Source organism: Propithecus coquereli, unplaced genomic scaffold, assembly GCF_000956105.1.
Source record: "Propithecus coquereli isolate 6110/MARCELLA unplaced genomic scaffold, Pcoq_1.0 Scaffold137, whole genome shotgun sequence".
NCBI classification, from domain to species: Eukaryota; Metazoa; Chordata; class Mammalia; order Primates; family Indriidae; genus Propithecus; species Propithecus coquereli.
Genome location: NW_012137969.1, coordinates 7380151 through 7400062, shown reverse-complemented (window position 1 = coordinate 7400062; position 19912 = coordinate 7380151). Strand labels below are relative to the sequence as shown.

Below are 19912 nucleotides of genomic sequence, written 5' to 3'. Positions count from 1 at the left end.
AGGAGCTGCCAGGAAATGTGTAGAGCGGGATCAGGCCTATTACCCCACCTGCAATCCTGCCCCCACCAGCAATCCCGCCCCCAACCTGCACATCCACCTCTACCTGCAATCCCCCCCACATCCTGCCCCTGGTACATCCCGCCCCCACCTGCACTCCCGCCCCCAGGAAAAGCAGCAAAGCAAGGGCTCCCCTTCCCATCCTCCCCAGCAGGTTCCCTTATAAAATGCCAACCCCCAGATGACCTCTGTGTTCTCACTCTACATGGGCTCCTTCCTGAACCTTCTAAGACAAAAGAGCTGCTCTCTCCAGCTCCCCCACCCCTTTTTAGAAAGAGCCAGAACTTAACAGCAAAGGGAACTTCAGGGGCTGCGCCCAGACAGCTCCTCACAGGCTCACCGCGAGGTAGGGCTGCTTGACAAGAAATAGGACGGGGACCACACAGGGGCTTCCAGTGCGACCACAGGAGGGGCCAGGCGGGGAGAGGCAGCAGCAAGGCTAGGTCTGAGGGTCTGGTTTTGTCTAGGTGGGTTTGCTGAGCTAAAGAGGAGGTCGAGGATGAGGATGGCAAGGACACTGCCAGGGAGTCTGGCCTATACTGGGCTGCCAGCTGGCTGGCTGGCTGGGTGGGCACCGTGCAAAGTCTGGCCACGAAAAGAAGCAAAACCCCAGTGCAGGCCCAGCCTCTGCTGCCATGGGCCACACAGGCTACATTGGCCCCCTGGGCCAAAGTCCAGCTGAGTGGTCAGGGTTCCAGTGGTGGGCCTGTGGGTCCATGGCGCTGCCCCGAGGGAATCTAGCAGGTGGGGGAGAGACAGCGAGGGGAAAAGCACCTGCCTACCCCCGACTGTGAGGGCCACCTGGTATGACCTTTCAGCATCCCCCAATCACTCCGGCAGTACCAGCCTTGTCCATGTCGGCAGCACCCCAAACATAGTGCCTGGCCTCCGATCCCGGGGGTGTGGCTGCTGCCCCCAAGGCTGAGGGGCCTGCTCATGCAAGAGGGGGCTCTGACTACTCCACGAAGACCCCGTGGTATTCCCTCGAGGAAGGAAGCACACATTTCCCAACACCTACACAGCCCTGGGAGAAGGAGGCTGGGAGGTGAGGATGGGGCTGTGGCTGAGGCAGCAGCAGGGATTCAAACACGGGCCACGGGCGCTGGCCTGGGGTGGACATGAGTTGGGGAGACCCAGGCAGCACCACAGGGAAGGTAGATCTGAAGGGGCCTGCAGGGTCCACCTGCTTTTCCCAGGGTTTCCTGAGGGTCCCGCAGGGGCCATCTCTTGTATTAGGCATGGAACCCACAGAAACAGCTTCCTTAAAATCAACTCTCCCTTTTGGCTGCCAGCACCACCAACAGGGCAGTGGTCACAGTCCAAGCTCCGTACTCCCCAGGGAAGGAAGTGTCTCAGAAAGGAGGGTCCTCAGAGAGCCACAAGGACCCTCAACTGCACTGGGGCCCAGGGGGCCTCGGCCCAGCAGGGGCACACAGCACACAAGGGGCTGCAGCCGAGTGGGGAGCACCCAGCTCCTGTCCCCCTGCAGCCCTCCCTGCTGGGGACTGCAGGACCCCTGGGCGTCTTGCACTCCTGATGTCCCCAGGGCTGAGCAGAGGCCAGGACTCTCTCTACAAGTTCTTAGGGGAAACCAAGCCATTTGCAAGGTTCTGACATGTCAGAGCTGGGGCCCTGGTAAGGAAAACCAGCCCTTGGTGGGACCCCAGGCGGTGGCTCCCACTGGTAATCAGACTCGGAAAGAGAGAGGCTCTTATTGAGCCAGGGAGGGCAGAGCCAGCCTGCTTTCTTATCTTTGTCTCATCTCCGCAAAACTAAGCTCACAGAACTGATGTCATGGTGCACTGAGCTAGGGCAGAAGACAAGGTGACGTCTCACGGATGCATCTGAACAGCCCACTCATGGCCACCCGGTGCTGCTTTGACAAAGGGCCCAGGCTGGAGCCAGGACACCAGGGAGTTGTCACCCACCCCCAGGACGCAGCTTCTGTGGCTCCCAAAGCATGACTGGCTTTGCCTGGCAGCGGAGGGCCTGGAGCCAACAGTAGGTCAGGCTGCGCAGGACACATCCTGCCAGCCAGTCCCCAAACCCACAGCCCACTCGACAGTTAGTGGACAAGGAAAGGTGTGCGTTGAGAATCACCATCCAGTACGGCGCCTGGGCCGGGAATGTGCTGTGGAGCACAGCCTCCCACCGGTGGGGGCTGCGTAAGGAGGAAAGCATGGGCCTTGGGGAGATATCCGCTAGAGGGACAAAGAGTAGCTGCCACAGAGGCTGGGGTGCTGCAGCTCCATCCCCCAGCGGGGGTGGCAGGAAGCACAACAGGCCTGTAGCCCAACCCTGCTGACAGGTGAGGACAGAGTCCCAAAGACTCAGCGACTTGGCCACAGCCAGGACAGCCCAGGCCCTGGTTCTCCGCCCCCAGCAGGCTGTGCCCTGAGGCCGCTCCAGCAGAGTGACCAGCCCTTAATCCACGGGCATCTGTTCACAAACCACCAAGAGCACTGTGAGCATTGTCTGTATCCAACTGTGCTGACAGCACCTCAGCCGGAGGCAGGACAAGAGCCCTGGGCAGGCTGAGTGGCACCTGGTCATCCCCTGTAAGTCACCTGGGCAACTGGTGACTCAGTGACTCCAGAGATGTCGTCCTAACCACTCATGCAAGGACAACAGACCCAGGTCCAGAGAAACAGGGAGCTTGCCGGCCACCTGCAAGCGCCTCCCCAAGACCAGGGAATGCCTCCCCTCTCGACTCTCGCCAGCCCAACCCAGGAGTGCCCAGCCAGTCCCACATCTGATCACCAAGTCCTTCCCGTATGTGGCACCTTCCGAGATTTGGTCTAGCTGGAGACTAAGCCTTAATCAGACTCGTTACCCCAATTATGAAAATTCAAAAATGTAACTCACAGTAGCATATTACATTTTCTGAGAAACAATAACAAGCAAAGAGGAAGTGTTTTTAAATTAAGCTTTATCCTTTGAGACAATTATAGACGCACATGCCACTGGGAGGTAACAGGACACCCACGTGCCCCTACCAAGTCTCCTCCAACGACAACCTTTGCAGATCAGTCAAGGCCACATGCGGGGTCCTCACACTGATTCTGCAGCTCAGAGAACACAAGATCGACGGGGTCTTCTCATCAGAAATACACAGCAGACGTGTCGTCATCAGACAAATGTACAGATGCAACTGTTAAACTCTTTAACCTCCCTCCCTCCCTTGACAAAATGTTTGGCTCAACACGAGTGATACTTTTACTCCCTCCCTACACAGAGGGAAGGAAAATACAATTCCCTCTTCCCTTTAGCTCAAGATATCCCGACTAATTCAAGTAATTCCAGAAGACTCGCCCACACCAACAGTTCCGGAAGTTGCTGCTTTGATGAGCCACCGGGCTGCTGTAAAACACAGCCGTCTCTGTGAGTTGCGCTGGTGGCTCCGTGGGTCCCGGTGGCGCAGACACTGGGACAGGCGCCGGCTCTGTCGTCGAGGCGCTCACAGGCAGGCACACGTGAGCTCCTGGAGGACAGGGAGAGCGGCCGCCCCGACCCGCTGCAGAGCTTCCCAGGGGGCAGCTCCTTGCCCGGACTCAGCTTCCGTCGGGATCCTCTGGCTATGGCCCCTCACAGAATGATGTTTAAACATGTAAAGCAGGACACACGGATGCGCAAAGATACAAACTATAAACTGCAGTCAAAATATTAAAGGCCAGAGATCCAGTGGTATCTGTGCTTCATCAACGCAACAGGTGATAAAACCAAGCGGGCTCTGGCAGGTCCTGTAGTTGTGACACAGAGCTGAGCGCAAGTGATGCGTGAGGTGCCCCCAGGTGGCAGGACAGGGAATGCCTGGCCCACGCTGCTCAGTCTGTGGCCAGCCTTCATGGCAGGAGGACACGCTGTCAGCTGGAAGTTTGTGAAAACACACATGGTCTTCCCTCCATCCAGGTTCAAACTCCCTGAACTTATGAGACTTGGGCTAAACACAAGGACAGAATGCCAGGCCCAGGGCTCCCCTCTGCACTACACAGGAGGGACCTTGGAAAGTGGAGCTCCTCCAGGCAGCTTCTACCCTGCCCGACACCCTCCCCACCGGGTCCTCCATCTCATCCCACCTGGGCCTTGGAGAACATGTTGAGAACTGCTAGACCCACTGTCTGGACACAGACACACACACACTCGCTCACACACACACGTCCATGAACGTGGGCTCCAGATCCCTGACAAAGCCCAGCTCTTTGATTTACAGAAGGGACTGAGAACTTTCCGAGGAAAGGCTGTGTCTAGTCTTAGCACACAATGACGTGGCTGGGGCAGCAGCCCCGACAGCCAGGCCAGAGCTCTGGAGGCTCTTCCACACCGACTTCCTTTTTAAAAACCCTGTGGCCTTGGCTGACGGTGGGACAGCCTTGGCTTCCTATCCCTGCCTGGAGGGGGCTCAGAACTGAAAACCCGACTCTAGTCTCAGCTATTCCAGAACAACTATCCTCAGAGAAGGCTCCCCACAGGCCCAGTGCACTAAGCCCCCTCCCAGCTGCACAAACTGGCAACCCAGGCTGGTTAAAACATCAGAACAAACCAGAAAACATACTCATGGGACATGACAGACATGGTGGCCGCAAGGTGCCTCTGGTAGCCAGTGCTGATTCCACGAGGAGTGTTAGAAACTCAACTTGTTTTTGCTTTTCTTTTAACCCAAGGATTAAAATGAAAACTTGTGGTGTGAGGCAGTTTGTAAATACCAAGATAAGGGGCAAGGGACGAGGGCCCTTCTGCTCCTACCCCTGGAGGCCCCAGCGTCTGCACGAAGACCTCTCTGGTTTCAGTCCCTTCTCCATGCAGACAGCGGAGCCACCAACCACCAAGTCTGATTGTCCTGAGAGGAACACTCTTACAGACACCAGGTCAGGTTTCTGGAAACAAAACAGTCCTGAGATCCTGCGAGTTGCTATTTTTATCTAGTGCCACTTTACCATTTCACAGATCGTCCATCCACTTTCTGATGTCACAGCTCTTCCAGCTGTCCCCAGAGAGTTCACCCTTCTCTGTAGGCAGACAGACAAAGACCCCCGAGTGCTTGGGGAGGGTGGGGAAAGAGGTGCTGCTGATGGGGAGATGGGGACAGCCCGGAAAAGTAAATGCGGCACCTGGGCACCTTCACCTTATAAGCTGGCAACCAGCTGCAGCTCAGCTGTAATCACGAGACACCCAGCTCCAGGTGTGGGCAGGTCAGCACCTGCTGCTCAAAAGCAATGGCCTGCAGTCAGCACTGGCCCAGGTGGAAGCTAGCGAGACTGGCCTCCCTCCAGAGTACTGCGGTCGCCTCAGTCACAGGGCTGGGGTCTGCCAAGGGCAGGGCACAAGATCCAAGCCCTGTTCCAAGGACTCCCAGACAGGGCAGGAGAACAAGCTGAGGGCCACTCCTGAGACTGCAGGATGGTGCAGGGGACACAGGAGGATGTGAGAGCCCAGCTGACACAGGCCCATGAGAGCTCCAGCCCCTGTGTGGGGAAGGCACGGGCCTGTCTGGCTCACTGCTTGGCAGAAGTAGGACCCGAACTGGCTTCTTGACCCAAAGGCCCTGCCCCTGCTGTCCCTGCGTCCAACCCTGACTGGAATTTTGGCTTAGCCTTTGGGTTGATTTTCACCCATACGTAGGAAAGTAAAACAGGCCTCTTGGCTCCAGTTCCCCTTTTGTATAGCAATCTGTTTATCCACATGTAGGACCACCCAACAGGCTCTAATGTGATTCTAGGCATAGGGACACTGTCTAACGATTTGCCATTTACCGTCACCCGCCCCCCCTCCACTATTGCACACTGCATGACCAAACAGCCCATGTGCAATGCCACTGCCACGGCTTCTAGGCACATGTGGTAACTGGACGGGAGGCAAAGGTCACACACACAGCGGGGCTTCCAGGTGCCAAGCCCTTTCCTTCCTAGCTATTAAACTTCTAAGCTGACTTTGTTTCATCTGTGGAAATGCATGACTAACTGGGAAGCCAAGCCTGCATTTTGTTTTTAAACTGGAAATGCGATTCTGGCAGGTTGATGGCCGCATGGGCAGAGCTGAGCGAAGTAAAGCATAGGAGTTTTAAGTAATATTTAAAACACGAACATGCTTCTCAACAACTTGGAGAAATCAGCTGACAGTTGTTCCCAATTTGTCAATGCTGACCTTGCCATTTTAACACAAATCAGATTCTTAATGCTTGAAAAACATATTCCAAGAGCGCAAAGACATCCATCTCCCCAACTCCACTGACGCAGGCTTGCGTAGAAAGCACAGGAGGGAAGCATCTGACACTGCTTCCTCCACAAGGAAAAAAAAAAAAACAGTTTTGCATGATAAGACTTTTAAATGCATTTGTTTCATTTCAATCTTGCAGTCTCTGGACTGTGTTCTTCCTGAGTGGCTCTCGTGCCCTATGTTGTCAGAAAACGGCCTTGACTTTGAGTATAAACTGAAAACACCCAAACTAAATTCTCATCTCAGGGGCCCCTTTCTTTCCCACCCTGGCTCCACGGGGCGCCTGGGCATCGGGTCCTCCCATCCTCTGGGCCTGCAGGTAGCACCACGTCTGCAAGGCATCCAAGGGCCTGCAAAAATGTTTTGAGCTATGGGAGAAAACAAAACAAAACATGTTATTGGCTCAAAAATGAGGAGACAGCAGAATCAAAATTAATAAATGCTTCATTAAATGTCTATAAAGTGTATCGTTATGTTAATTTCATTAATTGTTAAATGTAGATTCCAAAAACATTTCATTACTTTTGGGAACAATGTATGGGTTAGGTTTTTCTCACTTTGCATTAACTCCTGAGGACAAGGAATTCAGAAAAACCACACTGCCAATTAAATGAGTTACTCATAGCCAAATAATTTCAAAGGCAAAATGGTTAATACCCTTGTGGACTTTGGCAGCAAAACACAGTTATCTAACGAGCTATGTGGGGGTGAGTCTGTCAAATCCAAGAATGCCCTAGTCTACAAGGCCCTGAGTATCGGTTCTCTCCCTCCAGGGAAAGGGGATAAGGACCCACAGCCCTGCAGGCAGGCACAGGGACCTAGTGCAGACCACTCCCCACTTTGATGAAGGAGAAGGCTGAGCCTAGAGAGGAAAGGGGAGGCCCAAGGTTACACAGTGGTCGGCGGTGGGACTGAGACTAGAACGCAGGGCTCTGAACCTCCGAGGGTCCGCGGAGGTCCGGGTCCTGGGGTCCCAGGGAGGGCTGCTTACGGGCCGCCCCCACCTTCCCTGGAAGGAGGGGTACGCAAGGGCTCGCGGAGCGCCTGGCAGGGCCTGGGACCCCAGGCCACACCCAGAACAGCGGGAGAGGGGCCCACAGCCTAGCAGGAGGGGCTGGGGGGGACTGCTCAGCCGGGAAAGGTTGTCCCGGGGAACTGGTCCGCCTAGTCTGGGGTCTGCAGGGTGGGAGGTGGGAACGCGGCCCTGGCCGGGCACCTGTCACCGCGGGGCGGCCCCGAGCGCCGGGCAGGGCGAGCGCCCCTCCCCCCGGGCCTACTGCTCCGCCCTCCCCGGACACGGCCTGACCCCACAGCCCAGCGCACTGACCTCTGCACCCCGGCTGTCAGGTCTCCGCAAGCGCCAGGACACCGACCCGGACCGGCCCGCGGCGCACACACCCAGTCCCGCGCCCGCAGCCCACCGCAGCGCCCGCGCACTGCGCATGTCAGGCCGGCCCGGCTCGGCTGGAACCAGATCCAGCCGGCTGGGCGGTGACGCAAGCGCGCTGGCGCGGGGGCGGGGCCTGTGCGCTTGGCACCACCCCAGGAGGCTCGGGGAAGGATCCCGGGTCTGCGCCCGCAGTGGGGCCAGGGCAGGCCCCGCAGCCACTCCCCGACACAGTCGCAGGAAGCCACAGGAGCAGTGCCCCGAGCTGCTTCCTATTTTCCTGCCCATGACGTGTGCCCAAATCTGGCTCCGGCACGCGGCCCCCACTCCCACAGCGCCCGCACCCACCCTGGAACCCCGGTGCCAGGTCTCCGCCCGCTCCCAGGCCGCAGCCCCGGACTCCTCCTTGCTCGGACCAGTCTGCACCCTCAGCGTCAGGGGACACCACGGACCCTCTGCAGCACCCCCGTAGGGAGGTGGCACTGGCCGCAGACGACGCATGACGCTCGGGCAAGAAAGCGCGGCGTGCGCACCATCCCGACTGCGCCCCGCGAAGAGGAATGCTCAGTAAACAAACGCTCACTGAACAAATGACTGGATCACGCCGCTTTGTCCTCACCACACACATGACGTGTGAACATCTCCTAGAGTTTGTGTTCCCTCCTCCAAGACCGCGGATCAATTTATGGTTCAAGGAAACCGCAGCCACAGGCTGGCACCAGGAGCCTGCAAAGCACGGGAGGGACGCGCAGGGAGCTGGCAGCTGCGGCCCACCCCCTGCAACCCAGGGGGACACCAGGCTCTGCTTGCTGCTGAGGCTCTTGGCGTGCTGGGCTCAGGCGGGAGGGCGTGGGTGTCCCAGCTCCCCAGCCTGATAAGGATCTGCAGGGTCCGGGAGCCCAAACTGCAGCTGTTCATGTTTTTCCTCTTGGCCATTCCACCCACCCACGGGCCTGTCCACACGCAGGGGCTTGCTCAGTCGTGCGGTGGGGGCGCGCTGCGGGACTGCAGAGGCCTCGCCAGAGCTGGTGGACAATGGGAGAGTGGGGCATGGGGACGAGCCTGCCACCGCGGGCTGCCTCTGCGTTGAGTGTGTGGCTTGTTCAATCCCTGAACACAATCCACTGGCACCCACACCCCCTTTTACAGATAAGGAAAGAGACACTGAGAGATGTTAAAAATTTCTTAAGATCACTAGTTTCATGGAATGGATTAATTTCCCTATGCACTGACTTCCTGGCACCTTTCCAGAGTAAACATCCAACCCAAGGCAGCCACCTGCTAGCACACAAGAGCCTGCCCCCACTGTTCCGGTGACTTCAAAGGGCTGCTTTGGAAGACTGGACAAAGAGTGGGAGGGAGAAGCTGGCCTGGCAGGAGGGTGCAGCCCACAGGGCTTGGCCTACCAGCTCCAGTGGGACAGGGGAGTGAGGTGCCGGCAGAAGACACGTGGCCCACAAGGAGGGCTTCACCCAACTCATCTCAGGCTCCCAACCACCCTGCTGTTCACACTTTACACAGGAGGAACCTGAGGCTCAGTAACGGTGTGAAATGACCAGCCAGTGTTCTTCCCTGAGCCATTCTCTGCCCAGTGACTGGCCTGTAGGGCTGTGCAGTTCCCCCCCCCACACACAAAGCCACCCACAGGCATACGGCGTTGGCAGATGGAGTTCTTCCCAGGCAGGTGCCGCCATGCCTACTTCCCACCTGCCTCTGGCCCTGGGCCCCGACACAGAGCAGCAGGTGCAGGGCTGCTTACTGTACCCATCCTGGGCTTGGGGGACCTGCAATAGCCCCACGGGTAGAGCAGCAAGGGCGTGACCTGGACGTCAGCAGTGGCCGGGTCTACACAGAGAGGCCCCGGAGTCCCACCTCCCAGTAGCTCAGCAGGGCCTGGTCAGGAAGGGGATGCGTGAAAGGGACGTGAGCACATCCCACAGACATTTGTTAAGCAATTTCTCCGTACTGGATGCTGTCCTAAGTGCTAAGTAGACCGTGGGTAACAAAACAGACAAAAATGCCTGCCTGCTGAAAGGTCACGTTGAAACTCTAATATTGAGGAGAAAAGCTAGGTGGGGAGGGATAGAAGGAGGCTGGGCTTACTTTTTGTGATCTGAAATGGCTGGGGGGAGGGCAGAGGTGGGGGAGGCAGCACTGGCAGGTGGCCCTGAGTAGAGACCCCAAGGCGAGAGGGCACTGCCACAGGGACAGCTGAGATGAGGGGACAGAGGGCAAGCACCAAAGTCCTGGGGAAGGGCCAAGAGTGCAGGGTAGCCGGGGGGGACGCACCAGGGATGAGAACAACCTCGTCTTAAACCTTCCCCCCAAGCACCCCAAGACCACATGGATCTCTCTGAGTCACTCAGGAAAGACTCGGTCTGACACATTCTTATTAACCAAACTGCTGTTGGTCAGCATGCCCCACTTCCCGGGCATGCCACCTCCCAGAGAACTTAGGCTTGTGAAATCTGCAGGAAACACAGGTTTGGTACATGTGCCCACCGGATCCAGAGGACTGACTGCTCACAGCCTGTAAAGATGCAGGCACTTCCTCCTGCTCAGCCTGCTTGGAGAAAAAGTGTCTCTGGGATAGAACCTGGGGGCTGTGGGCGGAGGCCGCAGGGGGCTGGGTCTGCTGTCAGCCACAGCAAGGGAAGAGCCCTGGAAGGCTCCTGTCTGCCCACCCCCTCCCTGTGCTGGTGGCAGGGGGCATCCGCCAAGGGTCACGGGAGCCGGTGGCCTCAGGCAGTGGCGGCCCCAGCGCCAGAAACTCTGAAGCCTCGGGGCTACACCACTAGCACCCACAGGTGTGACAGTGGTGCCCGTGGACTCCTACAGCCCCCACTGGAGAGAGTGGGGCAAGAAAATCACAAATCGGCCAGTCCATGACAGAAAACACTCCATAGGAGGTAGAACCTTAGAGTCTAAAGAAATCACTTCCCAAGAAATTTTCATGATGAGTTATCAGAAAAACACAACAAACACAATGCATGTGCGTGTAGTACCTCTTTACCAAATGCCACTCCTCCCAAATGAGTCATATTGTTTGCCTGACGAATTCTGCATACCCTTCAAGACCCTGCACAGACACCCCCTCTTCTAAGAAACCTTTGTAAACTCCAGGGAGCGTGAGGGTCTCTCCTTTGTGATCCACAGTGTTGGTACAGGATATAGAGTCTCAGGAGTTCTAATAAACACTTAAAGAATTAACACCAAATTCTACACAATCTCTTCCAGAATAAAGAAAAAGGAACACATCCCAATTTGTTTTACTAAACTAGTATTACCCTACCCCAAATAGATAAAAACAGTACAAAAAAGAAAACTATAGATTAATATTCCTTGTAAATACAGATGTAAAAATCATATTCAGCAACATATGAAAAGAATTATATATCATGACCAAGTAGAGTTTATTCCAGAAATGCATGGCTGCAATATTCAAATCAATCAGTAACTCTACCATGTCAAAAAGGTTAAGAAGAAATATTGCATGGTCATAGCGATTGTTCTTCTGACAATTCAAAACCCATTCATGATAAAAACTCTCAAAATACTAGCGGTAGAGGCGAGCATCCTTGAGTTGATGAGGAGCATCTGCAAGGTCAGGAAGGAGGCGATGTGCCCACTGTCACCACTGCTGTTCCACGTCGTACTGCACGTGCTGCCCAGTGAAACAACGAAGGAGAAGGAAGCCAAAGGTGCCCAGGTCAGAAAGGGAGAAATGCAACATCTGCATTTGCAGGTGGCAGGATGGACAATGTGGAAAATCCCTGGCATCGAGCAAGTTCAGCAAGGACACAAGACCAACATACACACATCACTATGTTTCTATACGTTGACAACAAATGCGTGGAAACAGAAATATTAACAACATCACTTACAATTCGCTCAACAAAAATGAAATACTTAGTTGTAAACCTAATAAAAACATGTATGGGACAGTTCAAAACACCAAGGAGGGAAACTTTTTTTTTTGAAACAGTCTCGCTTTGTTGCCCGGGCTAGAGTGAGTGGTGTCAGCCTAGCTCACAGCAACCTCAAACTCCTGGGCTCAAGCAATCCTTCTGCCTCAGCCTCCTGAGTAGCTGGGACTATAGGCATGCACCACCATGCCCGGCTAATTTTTTCGCTCTCTATATATTTTTAGTTGTCCAGATCATTTCTTTCTATTTTTTAGTAGAGACGGGGTCTCGCTCTTGGTCAGCTGGTCTCGAACTCCTGACCTTGAGCGATCTACCCACCTCGGCCTCCCAGAGTGCTAGGATTACAGGCGTGAGCCGCCGCACCTGGCCGTGAAACTTTTAAGAATCTAAATAAATGGAGAGCCACACTGTTCATAGATTGGTAATCAACATAGTAAAGATGTTAATTCTCCCCAAATTGATATACAGGTTTAATGCAATTCCTACCAAAAATCTCAAGATTTTTTTGTAGCTCAAGACAAGCTTATTCTAAAACTTATATTGAAAAGCCAAGGAACCAGGATAGCTAAAACAACATTGAAAAAGAAGAAAAAACTAGGAAGAATCACTCTACCAATTCCAAGACTTATTACATAGCTACAGTAATCAAGACAGTGTGGTATTGACAGACCGAGAGGAATACAGGTGAGCAGAAAAGAATGAAGAACACAGAAATTGCCCCACATTAACAATTCAAGTTTTGAAAAAGGTTGTAAAAGCAATTCAATGGAGAAAAGAGTCTTTCAACAAACGGTGCTAGAGCAATGGGACATCTATAGGCAAAAAAATAAACCTTGAACCAAAGAAGATAGACAGATGGCAAATATGCACATGAAAAGATGCTCAACAGCATGTATCCATTAGGGAACTGCAAATAAAAACCAGACACCAGTGCACCCATCACAGTGACCAAATGCAGAATACTGACACCATCACCAATGCTGCGGAGGATGTGGAGCCGCAGGAATCTCACTCTCTGCTGCTGGGAATGCAAAATGGTGCAGCCAGTTTGGAGGACAGGCTGGCGGTCTCTTACAAAACAAGACATACTTTTCCCTTATGATTCAGCAGTCATGCTCCTTCATATTTACCCAAGAGTTGAAAACTTATGTCCACACAAAAATGTGTATGTGGATGTTTACAGCAGCTTCACTTGTAATTGCCAAAACTTGGAAGCAACCAAGATGCCCTTCAGTGGGTGAATGGATGAGCTGTCGTACGTCCAGACAATGGGATATTATTCAAGCATTAAAAGATATTAGCTACCAAGCTATAAAAAGACGTGGAAGAAACTTAAATGTAATATTGTAAATGCATATTACTAAATGAAATAAGCCAATCTCAAAAGGCTACATACTATAGGATTCCAACGATATGACATTCTGGAAAAGCAAATGGAGACAGTGGAAAGATCGGTGGGTGTCAGGGGCTGGGGGAGAAGGGAGTGAGCAGGTGGAATATGGGGTTCTCAGCGCAGTGAGACTACTCTGTGTAATACTGCAGTGGGGGGCGCGTGTCATCACACACTCAGCAAAACTCACAGAGTGCGCAAGACCGAGAGTGAGCCCCACCGTGAACCATGGGCTCTGGGTGACAATGTAGGGTCACCACTGTAGCAAAGGTACCACTCTGGGGGCCTGTTGATAATGGGAGGCTGTGCATGTCGGGGAGGGTACATAGGAAACTCCGTGCCTTCTGTTCAATTGCGCTATGAACCTAAAATTGCTCTAAAAAGTAATGTCTATTAAAAAGACCCTAAACCTCACAAAAATTAACTCAAATGGATTATAGATTTAAATATAAAACTATAAAACTTTTAGAAGAAAACATAAGAGAAAACCTTTGGGACCTAGGAATTAGTGAAGAGTTCTTGCGTATGACAGCAAAAGCAGATCCCTATAATGGAAAAAAAAAAAATCAATAAATCAGACCAAAACTGTAAAAAAAAATTTGCTCTTGTTATGAAGAGGTAAAAGACAAGCTGCGGACTGGGACAGAACAGTCACAAACCACACACATAGCAAAAGCCACATAACAAGGAGCCTGAAAATGAGGAGACAGAAAGAAACATTTCACTGAAGACATGCAAATGGCAAATAAGCACAAAGATGACGGTCAAAGCACAAAGACAGACCATGAAGAGGTACCGCTATACACCTACCAGGACAGCTAAATAAACACGACATGCACACGCAGTGAGGATGCGGAGGAACCTTATCTCTCACATGCTGCTGACGGGAACGTGAAGTGGAAAACAGTCTGGCCATTTCTTAAACAGCTAAGCACGCACATACCACATGATCCAGCAATCAAGAAATAAAAACCCAATGTCCACACAAAAACCAGTACACAATTGTTCATAACAACTTTTTAAATCTGTAATAGCCCAAAACTGAACACAACAAAAATGACGTAAGACTGGAGAATGGTTAAACATACACCAGCACCTCTGCACCCTGGAAACCTGCTCGGCAATGAAAAGGAACAACTATTGATCCATGTGAAAACACAGGCTGGTCTCAGGGCATTATGATTAGCGACAAAAGCCAGTCCCCAAGGCCACACACTACACAGAGGTGAGAACAGACCAGTGGCTGCCAGAAAGGGGTGAGTAGAAAGGGCTGTGGAGGAGCTCTGCAGTGGGGCCAGGCATGTGCATGGGTCAGCAGCATGCACCAGTGGGCTCCTGGCTTTGACAGAGTATGACAGTCATGCAGACTGAGACCTTGAAGAAGGGGCGGAGGGAAGGGCACAGGGACCTTTCTGTGCTCGCTATGCAACTTCCTGGGAATCTGTAACTATTTCAAAATACAAAATTAAAAAAAAGAAAGAAAAAGAGAACAGGAACCTAACCTAAGAAGCAACTTTTATTCCTTGAGTCTGGTTGGCTCTCAGAGGCCCAGAGGACGTGGTGCCCACACTGGCTGCAGATCCATGGGGACAGCCCCACCCTCGAGGCACAAGGAATAAATCCCCTGGTGGGAACTTGCCTGGCTGGAATCCTCACCTGGCTCCAGGCCTGTATAAATGCCCAGCATGCAGTTTCCAGATCTGAGCCCACATTTTTCTGTGCAGGTGAGCCCGGGACCCTCCTGCCTTCATTTTGACAGGCTGCATTGGGTTAAAAAAATAAAACCCCCAAGCAATCTCCTCTGCAGGCTCCTTCAGGACACTGTCTGAGGCCCTGTCTGGACAAAGCATGCTGCACACTGTCCTCCCACTGGCAGCCAGGTCCGGGGACTTGGGTGCTTCCTTGCTGTGGAAATGGCTGCCCTTCTAGCTTCAGAGCTCCTAGCTTCTTGGGTAGGAGGCGCAGTCCATGTCTCAATGGACAGGGCGCCGGCAAGCTTGCAGGAGTGCAGTTGTGTTTCTAGGTACCCGTTGCCGCTGTCTGAGACAAACGCCAGGGCACACACGGCTCCCCTTGTGGGCTCCCCAGTCCCACTGGATGAACAAAGCACTTTCCTGTGTACTATTTGTAATCCTGATTAAAGATCTGGAAAGAGAAAGATCCCAGAGTAAAGCTTCTAGTCCTTCAGGTATTTGCCACCTCACCTCCTAACTGCAGCTTTGGTGCCTCTGCATTAAATCATACCGTTGAGGTCGCAATCAGCGACAGAGGCTCTAACTTTGGAAGCTAACAGGCTTCAACACCAGACAAGGATGCCAAGTGCAGGACAGCCAACAAAAAGGCTACTGACGATCTATCAATTAGGTGGCTAGGCACGGAGTTCAAGAGTGGTTCAGAAATTGGAAAGGTCTGTCCTGGTGTCAGGAGAAGGTACGGGCTCCACATGCGGTTTCTACCAGGACTGGGCCTGCAGTCCCTCTTCTCGAGCCTCGCGAGCCTTTCTAGTATCGTCACAGAGAGGAATGGCTGAGCAGTGAGGGTCCCCCAGGGCCTCCACTGAGGAGGAGGCAGCACCAGACCAGACCCAGGCCTGCCTGCCTTCACTGCACCACAAGGAACCACACTTTTTCTTTCGCTCCCTCCCTATTCTTCTACTTTTGTTACTGTGGAAAATTTCAAACGTACATGCAAGTTGAAGAGTGTAATGAATCCTCATGATCAACATCTTTCTCCACCTCCCTCACCTCACCCCAGATGTCATATCATCTCCTCCATAAATACTTCCACATGTAGCTCTAACGTACAATGTATGTTAATAAATTTATACATAACCACACAGAATGACATTTTCTAAGGAACTGCATATTTTTTGTTAGTTGTATTATCTGGAAGCTGGATCGTGCGTCCTTGGCTGAAAATGTGGCAGAAAAGCTTGCTCAAATGTGTCCAGTGAAATGCCAAGTTGTTCTTTGAACTCTGGAGACATTCTGACTTGAAAGATTACTTGGGAAGGAGCCTTTTGAGGCTGTACTGCTAAGCCATAATCCGAAAGTCAAAGAACAACTTGCTGTTTCATGGGACTCCTAGGATCAAATTTTCTGTCCCATTTTCAGCTGAGGACTCACAGACCAGCGCCCAAAAAACACACCTGTTGAAAAGCTTCCGTATTGCCCCCAATGCCATCCCCTGCCCCCAATGCCCCCTGCCATCCCGAGGGACGCCAGGGTAGCTGCAACTTCTGCACGGGGAGAAGGGCCGGGGAGGCCCACTGTGGCCCCACACAGCGCCCACTACAGAAGCACCGACTGGTACCTTCACCTTCATTTCAGGGGCAGAAACCCGCCAGAGCCCTCTGCCCTCTCGCGGTCCAGGCCCTCCCACTCGCTTGCTGTGTGGCCTTGGTGGGCCAGCTCATCCCTTGATCTCAGGTTCCCCATCTGCGCCATGGAGAGCTGTAGGATGTCCTGATGACACGCAGCCCTCCTCCTCTGCTGTGGTAAGGGAGTCTGTCACCTCCAGCGAGCCCGACCTCTCTAAACGATACCTGTGGCCACTGGGAATTCTACTTTGGGGCAAGGAATTGCACAGAGCCTGTGCACGTGAGAGGAAGCATGATGAAGACTGCCCAGGGAGGGCGGCACAAAGCCAGCTGCTGGGAGTTCTGTCCTAAGGTCCCCTGTCTGTCCCTGCAACTGCGATCATGTCATCTTGGGAGTTAGGCACCCTTGGATCACACCAGAGAGCAAGGGGGCCTGGGAACGGCAGCAACTCTCACCAACTCTCACCGATGTGATGCCACAGGGTAATGACCGTCAACATGGCTTACGAGCTTGGGTGGCAACGAAGCTCAGTTAAAAGATCCTCAGGGACTCCCACAACTCACTGAGACCACGCCTACCGCCTTTAAGAAGGAAAAGACAGATACAAACGCACACAAAGCCCCTGTGGTGCCCACATCCTTCCCATTACTGCAGACACTGCCAACAAGAGAGGGGCTTTCCAAGCAGCTATCTCACACAGCAACTGGCCTGTGAGGCCCTGGGGTGTCCCATAAATGCCGTGCCCGTCCTTCTCCTCGTGCCTCTCGCTGTTGTGCTCCCATCATGTGGTGCAGGTAGAGTGGCTGTGGGGACAGTGGGGCCCAGGCCTGTGTGTCAGAGCTGAAAGTGCAGGGACAGGAGGGATCTGGAGGCCATGTCCCTGAGGGCAGAGCTGGGAGTGCAGCATAGGGACAGCCGGAGGGGGACCTGGAAGTTGCGTCCCCAAGGGCAGAGCTGGGAATACTGCACCGGGACAGCCAGAGGGGGACACGGAGGCCGTGTCCCCGAGGGCAGAGCTGGTCCTCCCCACAGAGCACACTGACCACAGGCAGCATCCTTGCTGGGCACCCCCAGCCCAGTTGCCCAGCAAAGATGGCCAGCCTCCCTTCAGCCAGTGCCTTCCCTGCCCCTGCTGCCTCGCCCCCTACCACCCGCAGGGGTTGTTGGGGTCCTGGCCTGCTGGAACAGCATCCTCCCCGGCATGCATGCATCAGGAGGTGCTGGAGCAGGCAGCTGCTGACAGGCGAGTGTGAAGACCCACCAGGGCTCTCTCCTTTTGGCACTTGCCATCCAATAGCCACTGCTCCTGTGCCCCATAGCCCAGCTGCACTAGGTGGTTCCAGCGGCTCTCTGGGTGGGGCCGGATTTTCCCGGCTGAAGGAGCACCAGCGCAGGCCATGCCAGGTGCTGGAGTGTGGAGCACCTACCCCCTCAGGCTGGAGGGGTGGTTGGGGGACAGGGCTCTGAGGGCCACTGGGGCCACGGCTCAGAGTCAGGCACTTTCCTTGCGGGTGTCAGTGGCCCCTCTCCAGGGCCCCTAGAGCCCAGCATGCTCCTACCGCCCACCCCATGCTGACTCCTTCCATGCCGGTGTCTCCCATGGGCCCGAGCAGATGCCCCAGACAGCCTCTGTACACTTCAGCTCAACCACAAAAATGCAGGGCGCAGCTCAGAGCAGGGCTGAGAAGATGCGCACAGCAGACATCCCGACTGCTGCAGTGGCCACACTCCGCGAGTCCCGGTGGCCACTGTATGCCAAGCCCTGCACAGCAAGGGCAGCACTCTTGGCTTCCAGCTACCAGTGCCACTCAGCGTCATCATTAGGCCAGAAAGCTTGGCTACAAGGTTAGAAACCTGTCCTGGATACTTCTCATGTCACCAATGGGAACATCTACTTCTGCAGAAAACACAAAAGGTCCTGGTACGAAGCCATGTTAGATGGAATCTGCACAGAAGGAATAGACAGTGCGCAGGGAGGACAGAGGCCACAAGCTCCCCAGTTGGTCCCTGCTGGTTTCTCAGGGCAGAGGGCAGAGGACTTGGTCTTTTACCAAGATCTCCACATTTCTTTATTAACATCTACTGTAACTTACTGGGTCCCTGAATGACACTAATTTACAGCAGCACATCCACACAGGCCGGAGAAGACACCATTAACCACATTCGCAAGAACTAGTAAGTTAATTTTAAAACATTCCCTGTCCTTGATTTACATGTCATGAGATCAAACTCACCCTGTAAATGCACGATCACTAAGAGAAGGCACATCTTCAAGGGGAAAGTCAGCCAGCCTTTCACATCACCCCCATTCCCCAGGGAAGGACCACGGCTGGGCCACTCTCCAGTCCCAACCAGCAGTCTGGATGCCCTTGGTGGGGGGTGCAGAGAGCAGTGTGTGATTAGGGGACCAGAGTGTGAGCAGTGTCACAGCTACAAAGGCACAGCCCAGGGCCAGCACATGACTGCCCACCAGGCACCCTCATCAGCAAGGCAGGGTAAGCCAACTCCACGTGATTTTTGGACACCTGTGTTAGACTAGGAGGCCTGGAAACTCAGGAGTCAGATTCACACACCTCCTGCACCCCTTGCATGTATCCAGTCGGCTGAGCCTGGCACCGGAGTTGCTGGACAGTTGGGAGGAGCCAGCAGCAAACAGCAGGAGTGTGTTACATCCTAGCATAATAGGCTTATCGTGGCCCGGCTGAGCTCACTCTGAGTATCTCCCTCTGACACACACAGACTTTCTGCCATCATCCCTGACCATGTGCTTGCCTGACGGAGGAAGTCCTTCTCTGCAGATAAGGCAGACTGTGGTGACTGAGACCTAAGTGGCTTAGATGAAGCTAACTTCCAGTGCTTCTCAGCTGCAAGCAGCAGTCCTCCCAGCCACGGAGCACCTCGTGGGCGAGCCTCATTGAGCTGGCCATTCCAGGGACCAGGCAGCACGGCTGGACTCTGGCCAGGAATTCTGAGGTTTTAGGCCATTTACACGATGGAGATAATCCAACTTACTCTCAGGAAGATTGCTAAGAGGACCCAGAGTCCCAAACCCTTACTGAGAAAGCCAGAGAACACCTGGGTTAAAATCCTGGCTGCACTCTTCGCTGTGTGACCTTGGGCAAGCTGCTTACATTTTCTCAATAAAATTTAAAATGAAGGCCAGGCATGGTGGCTCACACCTGTAATCCCAGCACTTTGGGAGGCCAAGGCGGAGGATCATTTGAGGTCAGGTGTTTGAGATCAGCCTGAGCAACATAGTGAGACCCCATCTCTACAAAAAATACAAAAAGTAACCGGGCATGGTGGTGCACGGCTGTGGTTCAGCTACTCGGGAGGCTGAGGCAGGAGAATTGCTTAAGCCCAGGAGTTTGAGGCTGCAGTGAGCTGTGATCATACCACTGCACTTCAGCCTGGGCCACAAAGTGAGATCCTATCTCTATTAAAAAAAAAAAAAAGTTCTGCTCTATATACTTGCCAGTAAACAAAAAAGAAAAAAAGAAAAAAATTTTAAATGAAGATAATACTGCATTTTAGTGATGCTAAGGCACATTTTCTTTCCCACTTTAATATCTCTAAATTCAGGATGCTTCTTATAATAGATAGTAGGTCAGAAACTGGC

The 19912-nt window shown here is 53.5% G+C and overlaps 1 protein-coding gene across 1 annotated transcript in view; it reads right to left on the bottom strand.

The window, feature by feature from the left end:
• The window catches only part of LOC105805943 (chromosome unknown open reading frame, human C7orf50), a 115435-nt gene that overhangs the window by 9437 nt on the left and 86086 nt on the right, over window positions 1-19912 (bottom strand). The window lies entirely within an intron of this gene.